General features: G+C 34.9%; 1 pseudogene; it reads right to left on the bottom strand.

The window, feature by feature from the left end:
- Positions 1–694: 694 nt before the first annotated feature.
- LOC102750864 (myotilin pseudogene) lies at positions 695–14,674 on the bottom strand (annotated as a pseudogene).
- Between the last annotated feature and the right edge of the window lie 2,010 nt (positions 14,675–16,684).

Raw genomic sequence — 16,684 nt, 5'->3', positions numbered from 1 at the left:
TAAAACAATGGAACACTCTGATAATCTATACCATGTTGGAAAGTATAAGAGAAAACTGCTTAAACAGTATTTAGAAAACAGTACCAATAAACCTTATTACAAGCATTAAATGTGTTTAAAAAGTTGGTATTAATTCATACCTACAATTGTCAAATGTGTATGACTTAAACGTTAAAACTCCACGTTATTTTATTTTTTTAAAAGATTTTATTTATTTATTTATTTGAGAGAGCGAGAATGAGAGAGAGATTGAGAGAGAGCACATGAGAGGGGGGAGGGCCAGAGGGAGAAGCAGACTCCCTGCTGAGCAGAGAGCCTGATGTGGCCCAATCCTGGGACTCCAGGATCATGACCTGAGCTGAAGGCAGTCGCTTAATCAACTGAGCCACCCAGGCACCCCAAAATTCCACATTTTAAATAGTCTTCTTAATTATAAACCCAGACTTTCTGTAGTCTACACAAACCAGATAAGCAGCTAGAATATTTAAGAGCTAGGGGATAAATAATAAACGCATATATTATACACATATATTATTATATGTATGTGTATAACATATACATATAAAATACATATGTATCAGTTATATTATCTAATAAAGTCATATTCTGTTAATACAGATACGGATTTATTCCAAAAGTTTAATCAAAAGTATCATTAATAGTATAGCTGTTGCATTTTCCAATATTGATAAAGTTATTCAAGTTTTTCATTTTCACGGACTCCAGACTGAGCTGCCAGATGCTGAAACTCTCCTTCTGGGTTAAAGGTTTGTTTCACATCTAAACTTTTCCTGTTGAATGCTAAATATCTGCTGAAAGTTGGTTGAACACATAACAGTTTAGGAGTTGGAAGAGTTTGGTTTGGACAGGCTGTAACATCTAAATCTGTTACACATGGTGATTCATTAACTCAGCTTTATTAACTACAAACACCAGAGTCTTTCTTGTTGACATCTTTAATCATTAAAGGAACTAGTTGTAGTTGTCATACTATAAGCTTATTCAGTCACTGTTGAATTGCACCATTTCGTTATTTCTTTTACCAGAAAAGCTTTGGTGGAGGTCCTACTGAGATCTGGTATTCTAGCTTCACCGAGTCTCCCTCAAAAACTTGTTTGCTTTGTTGTCTGAGGACAAGCATTGGTGCTCTTCTATGTTCTTTTGGAAGGATGCTCAGCAGCACAGTACAGCTGGATTCTCCTGTTCTGCTCATGGGAACACATGCAAAAACCCTGCATCTGAAGCTGTTCCCACTTCAAAGATGAATGAACAAAAACTCTTGTCAGACACCATCATTTTGTGAAAGTCGCCTGATTAAACTGGTCTTCCACTTATAAAGCAAGACATATCAGGGGCTGGTGGTCCACTCATGCTGCAGAATCTTCCAGTTCAGTCAACATGTTCTCTGGCACTTGAATGAAATATGGTGGGTAAGATTTCTTCTGAATTGCATCCTGATCATTCACATTTCCCTCTGAAATTGGAACTTACAGTTGTGCATGTTCAGAACTGTGCTGTGGCAAATCTTGTGCCTCTCTGCAATTTTGAGCTTAAAACACAGCAGCTACACTCTGTGATCCTAGCAATCTGCAACCCACCTTCTCCTCATATGTTAGCCATTGATTTCCATTGTGATGAAGGCTGTCCTTACATTTCAGCTTTCCCTCCAAATCTTGACTCAAAGCTTCTCTTTTGATCCTTGTGTCTCGTGGTTGGGAGTTCCTGATGTGGGCCTAGAATTTGCAGTTTGAGATGGCTTAGCATTTATAGGTGACCACCTTAGGGTTGACGATAGTTGGAGTCCACAGTGGAGGGGATTTACTGCTGTGGTAATCAGACTGTGATGGCAATATGGAGCCCAGGAAGCTGGCTGAAGACTGGTTATAGGTGGCTATAACCCTTTGGCCCTGGTTGGAACCAGAAAGGTGCTGGAGAGAAGGGAAAGCAGAAGGGGACATGGTGATGTGAGAATTCACAGTTGAAGAGGTAGAACATCTTTTCTCTGTGCATGGGTTAGGCTGGATAGTGGAACACTGGTCTGGCTAAAAGAGCTGGAGGTTTCAACAAAATGTGTTCTTACATGCATTATCTTTCCTGCAAATTCTAATATTAATTAAACAAAATGGAAGCAAAAAATATTTAAAAAAAAAAAACAAGCATGGTCTTTCAGATAAGACTTCTACTCAAGTGCTTAACAGGGCTTACTATTAAAATGTATTTTAAAATAATAACTTGAGGATGTAGAAGTATGCATTAAATCCCACAGATTCTTTGCTTTGCAGATGGGCTATAATTTGGAGGTGATAGTAGTTTCCATTTTACTTGAGTTTGTAAATATTGCGATGGATGTTTTAAATTATAAATGCCCAAGACCTCCTTGAAATATGTTTATTTTAAAACCATTCCAATTATTTATTTTGTTATATGTGGATAGGTGAAAACAAATCAGTAATATGAGGTAGAGATCAGTAGTCAGAAGAGGTTAATTTAAATCAAAAGCTTTCTGTGTATAAGTCTGTTCCAAAAAAAGTTTTACTCACAATGTGTGTGTGTGTGTTTGTGTGTGTGTGTGTGTGAATGAATGAATGAAAGAGTAACGTAGTGGGGAAAAAAGCATGAGTTTTGGAATCAGGAGACCTATTAGACCAACTTGGAATATCTACTTGGATGCCTTTAGGCATGTTAAGCTTTGTAGACTTTGATTTTGTTTTTAAAATGCTAGAACATGGGCTATAATTTGGAGGTGATAGTAGTTTCCATTTTACTTGAGTTTGTAAATATTGTGATGGATGTTTTAAATTATAAATGCCCATTATTATCCATTTGTGTGGCTCTGGCCAACCATACCATGTTGTGACTTTCATGGTACTTGTGGCACAATGGATATTTAGAGCGTATGTCATAGACTTTTCATAGTCACCTGGCTTTGTCCTCAATAAGTATCCTGCTAATAAACTCTACCACTACAATTTGGTCTCAAGATTTTTTTAGAAAAAAGTTAACCTTTATTGAATGTCCATTTACTAGAAATCATTCTAAGTGCATTTATGCATATTACTTAATTAATGTATATGTATAATACCATGGAGTATTTATTTTTAATTCCCATTTTTAACAAACAAAGGAAGCTTAAGAATAACGTACACACACTGGTACTTAGGAAAGTTACAGGACTTTCGGGGTCAGAAAGGACATACTTGGAAATGTGTATGTTGAAGATTTGGATGTTAAAAGAAGTTAAATTGAAGTAAGTGTAGAACTGCTGAATAACAGTCTAAGGTGCTTGGAATGAAACTCACTTAGGAGTCATAGAAGATTATTTATGTTGAACCAGAGGTGGCATTGGAAAAAGTATGGGAAGACTGAAAGAGCAATATATATACATCCTTCCTCTGAAGCCTACTTTTGTTTGTAGGCTTCATTATCATGCACTTCATTATCAAGAGAACTATGTCACCAATAGAATATATTTCCCAATGTGGTGCAGTAGATTGAATAACTGGCCACAATCTTTCAGCCCTCCTTATGTTTACATCCTTTCAATGTAGCTTGGAATCTCTTTCTATTAAAGAGTGGAATTTCTTTTTCCATTTCTTGAATATGGGCTGGCTGTATGACTTGGTTGGCCAATACAGTGTAGTATAAGTGATAGCATGCCAAGTCTAAGCTCACGGGCTCAAGAATCCAGAGTCACTTCTATTCTCTCTTGGAACCCTGCCCAGTTGTCATGCAAACAAATTTCAGCTGGCCTGCTGAAACATGAGAGACCATGGAGAGAAGAGACATTCTTCCAGCTGCAGTCATTCCACATTGCCACTTCCAAGCTGACTTTACTGTTGAGCTCAGACATATAACTGAGCCAGTGAAACAAGAGTTGCCCAAATAAGGCTAACCCAACTGCCAAATCACAGAATCATTAGTTAAATAAATGGTCATTATTTTAAACCTTTAACACTTGAAGTGGCTTGTTATGCAGCAAAAGCTAACTGATACATGGTCAATAGCCCCCTGATGGAGGAATATGGTTACATTAGTTTATCATGCAGGGAATCTATATGCATTCTGAGCCTATAGGTTTCATTGACACTCTATCCAACTGTAACATAAACTTCTTTTTCACCAAATTGTATTAAACAAGTCAGAGGTCTTACTTCTTTAAGTTGTAACTTAAAATGAATATGCATTGTAATTTCACTCTCCAGTGAGTTCTGGCTTTCTGTTCCTGACATATGAATGGAAGGTGGCTTTGTTGATTGCCCAGTCCACTTTTGGAATAATCAAAAAACTGACTTCTGGTTTTAAGTCATTTTTACATTAGGATGCCACACAACTGTCTAAAATACCAAAGAGAAGAAAGGATTTCTATTGCATACAACATTTTGTACATTTTAGTTAGGCTCAGTGTAACTCCAGATTGGGAAGCTTTGTAGCATTTCACACATTTGCCTTTCTGTGCACAGACTCTGTGTATATGTGTGTATGTGTGCATCAAAGAATGAATGGCAGTATAAAGCAAATTGTCTTTCTTATGCTCCAATGTTAATTAAAACCAAATGTCCCTTCCACAATGTAGCTAATATACTTTAATTATTCTGTCTTGTGCAGTTGTGACAAAAGGGAACATGCAATTATTAAAGAGAAAAGGTACACATTGTACCAATAATTGTCCACATTGTGAAATACTATTGCTTTTCTCCTGTGAGTAACTTGAATTGTTGCCAAATAATCCTCTCCACACCATTTAAGTAATGTAAATTATTCTTTAACAATAATTTACCTTTTTATTGAGTTTAACTGAAACATGTTTATTTCCATTTACCTTCTTTCCACAGTTTTAAACAATGCAAAGCCAATAACAAAACAATAAGTTTTTAATGTTCTCTACTGGCATAAATTTTTTCTTTTTTTTTAAATTTTTTATTGTTATGTTAATCACCATACGTCACATCATTAGTTTTTGATGTAGTGTTCCATGATTCATTGTCTGTGCTTAACACCCAGTGCTCCATGCAGAACATGCCCTCTTTAATACCCATCACCAGGCTAACCCATCCTCCCACCACCTCCCCTCTAGAACCCTCAGTTTGTTTTTCAGAGTCCATCGTCTCTCATGGTTCGTCACTACTGGCATAAATTTTAAACATAATAAAGTGAGTGTTATTTTACATAAGAAAGAAGGTTGGTAGCAATCATAATTACCTTTAAATGTTAACCTTTTCCTTTTAAATGTGGGAAAATCTATTCTCGAGAATGATTTTCTTCTTCTATTAAATTAGGATAAGGATACCAACAAAGATTGCAGATGGAAAGTAGTTGAAAGATTAATAGAAAACATGTATAAAGTGACAAGGTTACATAATAATCTTTCTTATAGTGCTCAATAATTATGAAACAGAAATAGAATCTATTAAAATAAATTCAGACTTCCAGATATTTGAATTGTTTCTCTGTCTCCCACTCTCTTAAATTATCTTTCTCTGGCTTCTAAATTATTTACTCTACCAAAGAACACTTTTTCTTCTTCTAAATGAGATGGTATGATAAACGTTTGAGGACCTCACTCAAATCAAATGCTGATATGTCAGAAAAAGAAACTCACTAAATAAAACATAAGGGTGTCTAGGACAACCACCAGAGACGTTGTGTTCTCTTCCCAAAGGAGGAAGTTGATTTTCCCCCAAAAGCATTGATTAAAAGGATAACTGAAAGGAGGAAATGAAGCAGAGACCAATTTCAGTCCAATTTTGGTGGTCGTTTTTCTGCAGCTCTGTTCCAAGCCTATTATCCAGTATTCTGATAGCGAGGAGTCAGCTCTGGTAGAGGCTTTTTGATTCTGACATTAGCTCCTGTGTTGGCTTCAGAGGAAGTGGCTACCCTAGTGAATCAGTTCGTCATTGCTGTGGGAATTGTTCTTGTAGCCTGAGTGAGAATCTGATTCTGGTCTTCAGCATTTCCATCAGTTCTGTAGTCACTTAATTCCCTGTATTGAATTTCTTTCTTGTTAATATACCTACAGAGTTTTCTTTCTCTTGGATTAAACCATGATTGATACAGCTTCAAAATATTTTTGATAAGGCAATAAATTTGTCCAATACAGTAGGATTTCAGAAGAAAATGATTGAGAGATTAGATTCTGATTATAGGTATTCTTTAATGCCTCAGTAACAAATTGGAATTCACTCTGAAATTCATAACAAGCCATGAGAGGGGTCTTTGAGCAGAGAAGTAGCATGATTAATATGTATTTTACAAAAATGAATCTGGAATCTGTGAATGGAGTAAATGGAAGTATGCTAGGCCAGAAGCAAATGGTTTGATCTGATGCAAACAGTTGGACCTAGTACCAGTTACAGCATGGAATAATTGATAATTCTCTGAGATAATACCCCTTTCATAAACAATAGGCATAAAATATTTTCAGTACTATTAGAAAAATAACCGGGCGCCTGGGTGGCTCAGATGGTTGAGCGTCTGCCTTCAGCTCAGGTCATGATCCCAGGGTCCTGGGATCGAGTCCAGCATCGGGCTCCCTGCTCCTTGGGAGCCTGCTTCTCCCTCTGCCTCTCTCTCTCTGTCTCTCATGAATAAATAAATAAATAAATCTTTAAAAAAAAATAACCAAGAAGAACCCATTTTATTTTTTTTTGCAATTACAGCCAACAGCTTTCATTTTGTTAACAGCATTGTAACAGGTTTCCCAGCTAACCCAAGGGCATTGTAGTATGTAAATGAATAGATATGGGGTGCATACATCAAATATCCTTACTCTGACTGAAAGTTCCTGGCAAATACATCAGTTCTTGAAGCTCAAATACACCAGTTATTTTAATCAAACTGATGGAGCATTGGCAGAATCAAAAACAACTTGAATATTTCCCAGTAATAAAACCAAGTGCTCAGCCTTGTATACCTACTCAGTACATGTTAATTCTCTTACTCTCTATTATATCTACAACACTGAAAACTCCCTGATATTCCAAGACAAAGCTAGGCATGTTCTGAGGCTAGAAGGCGCCCCTAGGTTTAGATATTTTGTCTATGAAATACCCAGGCAACTGTATAACCATTGAAGGAACTGCCTAAGCACCATTTGAGAAGATAAATATCCCCTAGTGCTCCAGGAAAAGTAAAGTACAAATTCAATTATGGGGCCAGAGAGGGGAGAAAACTTTCTGAGCAATAGAGCGCTCAAGATGAGCAGTGAAACAAAAATGGAAGAGTGGAATGTATGGAAATAGTATGAAGAAAGGTAATAACCAGTATGGGAAAAGAAGGATATAAGAATTTAAGTGAGGTTGAGTCCATATTGTGGAGGAGAAGAAATGGCCTGCTGAGAAATCAGTATTTAATTGATGGACTATAGAAAAACTTTAAAGGATTTTAAATGGTAAATTGATAAATAATTTACAAAAACCCTCTAGTGTCTACATGTCATTTCCAGATGGAATTCCTCAGAAAGACAAGTTTAATTTTGCCTGTGCACGGATGGCCTATAATATAAAGGTTTTACAAAAAAAAAAAATTTGCCAACATTTGCAAAGTTGGATATATTACAATTATCAAGCTCAGACGTCTGGCTTTTTAATTTTTTAAATCAGAAGATACGTAAACAGCATGAACTCCTACTTGGCAACTGTAGTAGGTTTAGAGATGAAGCCTTACTTGATTTCATATTTTGAGGCAATGGCATTACCACTGTGGCTCCCTTTGCCCTTTTTTATACTTTCCACCAGAACATTTTACTTATCCATGGCCTCATTATATCTGAGAGATATGAAATCTGATTTATGGAACTTCCTATATCCCCCTTCCTAAAATATATCCCACCCCATATAAATCTGTGAGATACCTTAAACAGCCCAATATATTTTGCCACCATAGGATTTTAGTACTATTATCCATACAAGTTAATAGACTGTTTATTTCAGGTCTGTTTTCCTGGGCAATTGCTCTGGTTAACAATAAGTGGGAATAAATGTGGATAAAAGAGATATAAGTATAGAAGCCAAACTTTACATTTGATTATGCTTTCATATTTATTACTTGAAAGAAAGTTTAAATTTGTTCCCTGTGTAACCAAAGTGGAGGGAAAAAACTCTAATTTAAAAATCTCATACTCACCGAATGCTAATTTATTACATTCATCAGTTATAATAAAATGTGTCTACATGTTTAATTTTGCTCTTTCATATTTAAATATTGAATGAATATTTATTTTATCACTATAGTGAAAAGTTTTGCATTAAAATGATTCCTTTTTTATTACAACAAATAATAATTTAGCTAAATGATTGTCTCTGTATGAAGGCACTTGATTAGGCTTACATGGGTCCTTGATCACAAGAAAAGTCAGGAGGTTTTAGAAAGTTTGGAGATGCCTAGCTGAGACATTTAGAATACTACAATTTTGACACTGTTGGGGTTTTGTGATTGCTTTCTGACTAACTAGAAGGTAAAGTCCAGGGAAAGGCAGAAAAGAAAAAGGACACAGCTGGGCATGATGTTCCTTCTGATTGAAAAATCAATTCCTGGCCCCTGAAAGAAGCAGAGAAGGATAAGGGATTTCCGTATCTTAGAGATGTGCTGTGTCAACCAGAAGCTCAAGCAAACATGGGGAAAATAAAAGTAAATGTTTCTAGATTTTGTAACTTTCATGTTCCAATTTGCTATGTTTGCACCACTTGTTTACAAAGCCACTGAGTCAGGCCCACAAACTTAAGATTGTTTGCTCACCAAAATAATTTCAAAAAATAAACCAAGTCTTTAACCATTAAACAAACAAACAAAAATATATAGCGTTAAAATAATGCTGCTGCTAAGTGTACATGTAGTGTGTAGAATTATGGTTTTCTGGTGGTAGCTTTATGTCATTTTGATCCAGGCTACCTACCAGGAGTATTTCACAGATCACCTCTGATGGCCCTTATTTGAACATGCATGCATGCGCGTGCACGCACACACACGCACACACACCATGAAGAGAGGAACATATGAAAGAAATGGTATCCAAATGAAAATTCCAGGTTATTAGCATATAGGCTAAACCCGCACTATGACATAGGGTCTGGTAAAGGCTGTGATATAGTTCACAGTGTAATGAAAACACTTCCTGTTTCTTAAATGTTGGCTTTATTTTCTCTATCTGCCTCCTAACCAAAATCAAAGTAAAAGGGCAAGTGACATCATCAGATATGTATAGTCAACTTCAGCATAACTACATCACATGGAAGTGGATGGTACACAAAGGAAGTGGAAAATAAAGAGGAATGGAAAAAGCACAATGGCTGGAGTACAGTTTGATCTCACCTTTTAAAAAGTGTAACCCTATCAATGTCTTGGACTGATGCAATTTGATCAGCAGCTTCTCTTCTCTGCAGGAAGCGCTAGTAGGGAGAGGGGGGAAAGAAGCAGAAACACTATGCAACACCCCTCTTTTGCCCCTCTTTTTCCCCTCATACAGCATGTTCCTATTCATTTTATAAGTTCTGTTTATGTCTTCATTGATAAAATCAACTTCCTCGAATAATCAGCACACAGACTATTTGTATCCAGGTTTATAGATTTAAAATACATCCTCTGAGAGTCTATTGTTTCTAAAGAAAAACAAACAAACAAAAAGCATTCAGATAAAGGCCATAGTGTAGAGATACAGAATTTTAGCATTTGCCATCTCATTTTGAGATGCAGTTCTGGACTTTAGGAATTTCAAATTATTCCTGTGATTTGCAGACAACGCAAAGTTCAGTGAGGCAGTATTCTTCATTAAGAAACATTTAACTCAGTAATGGTCTGGGCCAACTGGAGAATGAAGAAAAGCAATTTAAAAGAGCACAGGATCTGTTTTAAGAATTTAGATGGCCGTTAGCCACAATTATTATAGGTGGGCAAAGGCAAATAGAAAATTGTATAATTTCATGGATGTTAATTGCATTTTGGTTGAGGAAGAGAAATTCATGCACTCGCTGAACTGAACTATAATATTAAAATGAAACAACTATTTGGTTGCTTGTGAACTCCTCAGAGTTTTAAATTGCATATTGATCTTTTTTCTAATTTTTAATGTATTATTATAAAAAATATATAAATATCCCAAGCATCAAGGCTTCAGTAATTAATAAGTCATGGCCAATACTGTTTTACCTAAATGTCTACACAGTTTCTCCAATCACCCCACCCAGATTTTTAATAAATATTTGCACATCCTATCATTTAATCTGTAATTTTTTATATTGATTCATTTTATGCTGCTATCATGTCAATTCTGAGTTCCTCTCATTGTTTTCAATGAGACTTCTCAAATGACTGAAGCAAAGGAAATGAGCCACATCTACCAAAATATATCAACATTCTGCTTTTCTTGCATGAGCATAGTTTTGTGGCTATTACAGTGGCTGATTGCTGAGATAAAGTTATTTTAGGTTTCCTTGTCCTTATAGTCATTATTTCCATATATTACTTATGAAAGGGCTCAATAAATGCTTGTTGAATGAGTTCAGAGTTTCTATATTTTATGACCAATTACTCTCAATTCATGTCACTGTTACATGTAAGTAGATACTCATAACACAAAACCTGTAACAGTACCTACCTCGTATCATCAGAAGAAAATTTGAGTGCATATGGAGCACTTAGCACAAGCCCTGGCTTGTGATATACTATTAAATATTTGAACTTAATATTTATGTTTTTGTTTATTAGTGAAAGTGATTTTGTAATAGCAGCCACAGAGGACTGAGGATCTGCAAACCTCCCTGGGGCAGACTTGCCTTCCTGATCATTCATGGAAAGAGAACTCTTCAAAATCTTAAAAACACTTTGGAGCTTGGATATATTTCTTCTGTACTCAACTGATATCAAAAACAGCCTTTTATCCATCATACTTAAACCACAGTGACAGAACAATAGTTTTGTCTTCTCAGTGCAAGACCTCCAAATACTCTGGATATCTACAATGCAGATATTCTAAGAGTGATGATCAATAGGTATGGCTCTCTTCCCCCGACTGTTTGCCTAGAATCACACTAATTACCTCAGTAGGACACTCTTGCTCTCTAGAGCTTTAATCTCTACATAGAAGAGTGTCAAGTGGGAGAGAAACTGGATAGGGGAGTGGGAGTGTCAACATCCTTCATTACTAAGAAGAGTGCATTAATAAATCAAGAAGCATTATTAAGAAAAAATAGAACTAAAACTTTGATTAGATATTTCAGTGGCATTAACAATTTTCTCTCCTGCGAGACACTAGCAGTCTGGTTGAGTAATGGACTCTAACAGATGAAACAATTCCACAGCAATGGAACACCACCTACTGTAGTTCCAAAATATAAATGTTGTATTACATTCCACAATTAAAACTTAACTAAATAGATAGATAATATGTATGAGAATGGATTTGCAAAAAAATCAGTACTCTTTAACTAAAATATAATTAGATTTCATCCTCAGAGACTGTGATTATATAACTCTGAGCTAGATCCTCAAGAATTTATGCTTTTAAAAAACTCTAGAGGCAATTTTGATACACACTCCTTGTTGAGTGACGAGAAAAAGACTATGATGTGAGCTGCATATGTACGCAAAAATGAAGTCACTTTATGTCTCCAGGAGTTCCCCAACTGGTCCTCTAAAATTACATAAGTGACTAGTACCTATCAAACACTCAAATGATATTTGATTAATTAGCCTTTTAATTTTTATGAATTAACTTTTTATTTATTGAACCATTGAAAGTGAAGTTAAATTTTAATGGGGCCTCTGAGTAGAACATCGGTCAGAAAATTGATCAAATATTGTTACTCACAGAAGATTAAAAAAGAAATTCATGAAATGCAAGAACAAAAATGTAAGGCTCAGGTTTATTGCATGAGATATACTGAGTTTAGGTGAAATCTACAACAAGGAGACTTGAGGTAGGGCCAGAAAAGATACATAAATATTTTCCACATGTGCATGTATATTATTTTAAGAGATCTTTTCAGAAGCATTATTAAAAATTAACCTAAAATTAGCTTTTGCTAATGTATTAGAAACTCAAGAAATGTCTCAAACTATTATGAAGTTATATTAATCATTTTAGAAGATTCCAACATATGTCAGAGTAAAAACATGTCTTAGCCAACTCTATAAAAATTCGTTTCATACTAACAGATTTTCTCCCAGTATATTGTTCAGACATATCCTGTTTGTTTGCCTTTTTTAATCAAATTATTGCAATGAATTTCCATACAGTAACTAAATGCATGATCTGCCACCTATAACCAGAATATACTTGTCATACAATATTTTCACCTAATACCCAATGCACTTAAAATTTCTGAAATTATAGCTAAATTGGATAGCTTACATTTTACAGCAATATTAGGCTCTGTATTGCTTGCAGCACCAAATTTTGGTATGTCCTAAGAATTCAGCTTTACATTGAAATAGAAACACCACAGAAAATCAGTCCTATAATTGTGGAAAATGTGCCAATGACTGTATGTGTAGTTTCTGCCTAATACTATAATCTAAGGGACAACATTTACCTCTTGTCTAGGACCTCTTTCAAATATGGAGATGAAAGCAAGAATCAATTAAATATCAGGCAAATATTTGATCATATTCTGAACCATGTTAATAACTTAAATTGATTTCATTCCATTCTCTTGTTGAGCTGCCTGCATGCCTTTGTAAACTTGGGCATAGTAGAGGTTAGGGCTGATTTTTTTTGAGAAATGTATATAATGATTTTTATTTTCTGTGTAAGTAAACAGATGATAGCCAGTGGCAACCCCGAACAGATTTCATAATTATAGTGGAGCCAATTTTGTGATATCTTCTAACTAATGAATTAGTGAGGAAAACTCAATAAATGCTCAGAGTTCATCCACGTTCTTTCAGTTATCTGTCTCTAATGCCTCAGGCAATAAACCAAATCACATTTAAATAAAAATTTTTTAAAAAGCCATTCTAGATATTGCTCTGTCCTGACATGCTTTTTTGCTTCTAAAATGCTCCAGGTGTTCATATCCTGAGAATTGTGTAAGCCAATCTTTGATAGAAAATTCCATTTTAGAGGGAAAATAGCACAGGATAGAAGTGGCAATTTTTTTCTACCCAGGTCTCAGTGAAAAGTAAAACTTCACTTACATGAAAATGAAGGTATCATCTACAAAGATTTTTTTTTTCTGAGGTATATATATATTAACAAGATTGTAAGGAAATCATTTACTGATGTTTTATGGATAATCATTGCATATATTTAAGTTAAACAGGCATTCATTAAACACCTACAAGGGATGAAGCATCCAACTCAGTACATTACACCTGCCCCCGAAAAGATTATATTCTAGTGAGAAAACAGAGAAACATGTCAGCATTGAAGACGGACTCTTAGCATACCTGGAAGGTTTCAGGATGATGTTTATATGACCTTTTCTCATCAATAAGACCTATCTCAAGTATAAATATATAATTACTTATATAAGCTATTTCTAGATTGGAAGATCCATGAGGATAGAAAAAAAACTCTGTTTTAACAGTTTTACCACTAGAGTCCAGCATAGTATTTAGCACACAGTAGGAACTCTGTTAAATAAATAGCAAGTCATATGAGTTCTAAGTTGTGATCAAAAGATAAGTGAGACTGAGCAAAAATGTTTGCTGGGAAGGGCAAGGTTTAAGTGAAGGAAGGAGGGGGTAGGATATTAGTGACAAGGCTATGTTAGACTGAGTGCAGATCACAAGCCAAGGTTTGAAGCAGGACCGGCAAGGAGTGCTACAAGTAAGAGTGTTCAGAACAGGGCATTCCTGGACATGAAGCTGGGAAGCTGCACAGGACCACACTGAAACATGGTAGGCTATGGGTCCCTTGGTTAGGCACTAAAGTCCATGCCAGAAGGAATAAGATGGCATATACGTTTGTACTCATACTATCACTACCTTCTCAAATAAACCAAAGAGCCTTAACTATTTTATCACTGATCAGAGCATACTTTCACAAGGAGCCAGGATGGTCTCTAAACAAACAATGGATAGAACCCAACAACTGAAACCTTTTTTCCATGCCTGTTCAGGATAAGATGAAGCTTTACAAGTTTCTCACTAGGGAAGTAATAACATCAAATCTGTGGTTTCGCTTATTTTTATTGTAGAAGGGTGACAAAAGATACTGAATGCAGATACTGAATGTAATAGTTCATATGAAATATGAATATCCTATATTAAGGAAAAATGCCATATTCAGCCTTATTTTGTAACTTGATTAATGCATCCATTTGGCATTTTATTTTAGACTTAAAGTTTTAAGATTATATTTATGTGTTTACATTTCTTCTCATTTTTACTCTCTTCTAGTAGGATTTGTAGTTTATTTTCATTCCACAATAGTTTTTTTTCTCTTTATACACTCAGTAGGATTTCCAGGCATTGGACTTCCCTTCTGGAAATTGGGTCAAATATTTTAATATCCAGCGTCTTTTATAAATGGCTTACTCCTTCAAGTCTTCTGACACACTGCTCTTACACTAAACTTCGCCAGTCCTAGATTAAAACAGAGTTTATTTTGGGCTTAACTCATTGATTATTATTTTTTATAAAGACAAATAAAACATATCCATTTTAACAAGTTCCCTATAATCATTTTCATTTTACTTGCCTGGAGATAATGAGATAAATTCATTAATATTACCTCCATTTTCAACTTTTTTTCTTTCTTGAATATAAAGTTATTTGTCTATATTTTAAAGAAAGGTTTACTATGTGTTTTAACTCTCAGATATGCTTAATTTTATTCCAATGCATTTATCTTTCAGATAGTTTTGATGAAAGGGAGCACAACTGCCTATATGCATTGATTTTTTTCATTAAAATATTTAAAAAATTAAAGTAAGAGAAAGCTAGTGTCATACAAAAATATATTGCACGGAAAACTAAAACCAAATACCCAAAAACTATCCAACAAAGGATAGTAAAGCAGAGGTTAAAAAAAGTGATTTCACAATTTTCTTATATTTATCACTTCACAAATATACCAAGACCATGTTAATTTAAGAAAACCTACAGTCAGACATCCAATAGTTAATACTTTTTTTCACTCTCTGACATCTGAGTGTGACTGATCTTTTTTGTCCAGCCCCATGCACATAAAAGGTATATATCTTTAGTAATATTTCTATAGCAGAGAGTTTTCATTTTTCTACTTCAAGAATTCCAAATATATATCCCTAATGACACTAGTATCATATCATTGATCAAAAAATTTTCCCCATAATCATGTTAACATCATCTACTTAAATGTAAGCCTTGTTGATTCTTCCCTCAACAAATTTTTCAATGTCCCTGAAAATAATAAGATTTAAAAATCTGTTTCTTATCATACTTTCACACACTAGTTTTAGCATCATTGATAAATCTTGGCTGCAATATTGATTTCTCTTTTGACGTTTGCCTAATGGTAACTTTCATTTTCCCCTGTCCCTACCACATGCTACTTCTCCTCTGTTTATTTAATGTTTAATTACTCATTTTTAAAAGAAAGGTTGTGAATATTTAGATTAGCCCACAGCTTATTCATAATTTGCATATCCATAATTTATCATACACCATCCATAAATTAACATTGTTATTTATTTTTTGCCCACATTGTCTCAGGTCTGGCAGCTGCTTCATGTTGGTGCTTATCTCTTTTTTTCAATAACTATATATTTTTGAGCACTTCATTAATTAGCATCATCAGCTGTTCTAGGCTCATCTTGTACTTTCCCTAACCTCACCCTGAAATGAAAGATTTTTCCAAGGAGCCCTGATATTTTTTTAACTGGCAAATAATACTTAGAAACCAAGGTTTAGACAGTATGTGTGCTCACTAGTGCTAGATGCTAAGTCCTGTATACTAACATACATACATCTATGTATTATCTATCCATTTCTGTGTGTGTGTGTAGACTAATAGCTCTAATTCCAATCTATCAATCACCACAGTGATCATTTTATCCTTCTTCCTTTCCTTTTTTGTAATTCTCCTCTGATACTGTAGAACCTGGTTATCATTATGCACAATATATTTACTTACTTTAGTAATACACATAAACCAACATGTACACACATGAAGGTGTTTCAGAATCACAAATAAATTCCCCCATAAGAAACAAATGTATTAACTAGAGTAAAATATCTGTGTATATTTTGTTTAATCTTAAACCTTAAAACATACAAAGTGCTGTTTTCCAAAATTATATAGGTTAGTTCTTCCCAACCCTCTTCACTATGTTTTGTCATTCACTTATAATACAATTAAGTTCCTTTGTTACTGTGTGTGTTCAATCCTGGATAGATCCATTTCCTCATCCTTCTTGATTTTAATTATTTACACATGGAGGGTAGGAGGATATGGAAAACATGAGTATGGTTCTAACAATAAATAACTGCTATGCAAGTGGGATATATGTAAGTTCCACATACAGTTTCTTTAGGTAACGGTATATATAGTTTGTTTAGTCAGTTGCAGAGCAAGATGGCGGAGGAGTAGGAGACCTGGATTTCGTCTCCTCTCAGGAATTCAGCTGGATAGGGATCAAACCATTCTGAACACCTACAAACTCAACAGGAGATCGAAGAAAAGAAGAGCAACAACTCTCTCATCAGAAAAGCGACCACTTTCTGGAAGGTAGGACATGCGGAGAAGTGAATCCGAGGCGATATTCGG

Source organism: Leptonychotes weddellii, chromosome 7, assembly GCF_054177405.1.
Source record: "Leptonychotes weddellii isolate Sample4059 chromosome 7, ASM5417740v2, whole genome shotgun sequence".
In the NCBI taxonomy this organism is placed as follows: Eukaryota; Metazoa; Chordata; class Mammalia; order Carnivora; family Phocidae; genus Leptonychotes; species Leptonychotes weddellii.
This window is presented reverse-complemented; position numbering and strand designations above follow the sequence as displayed.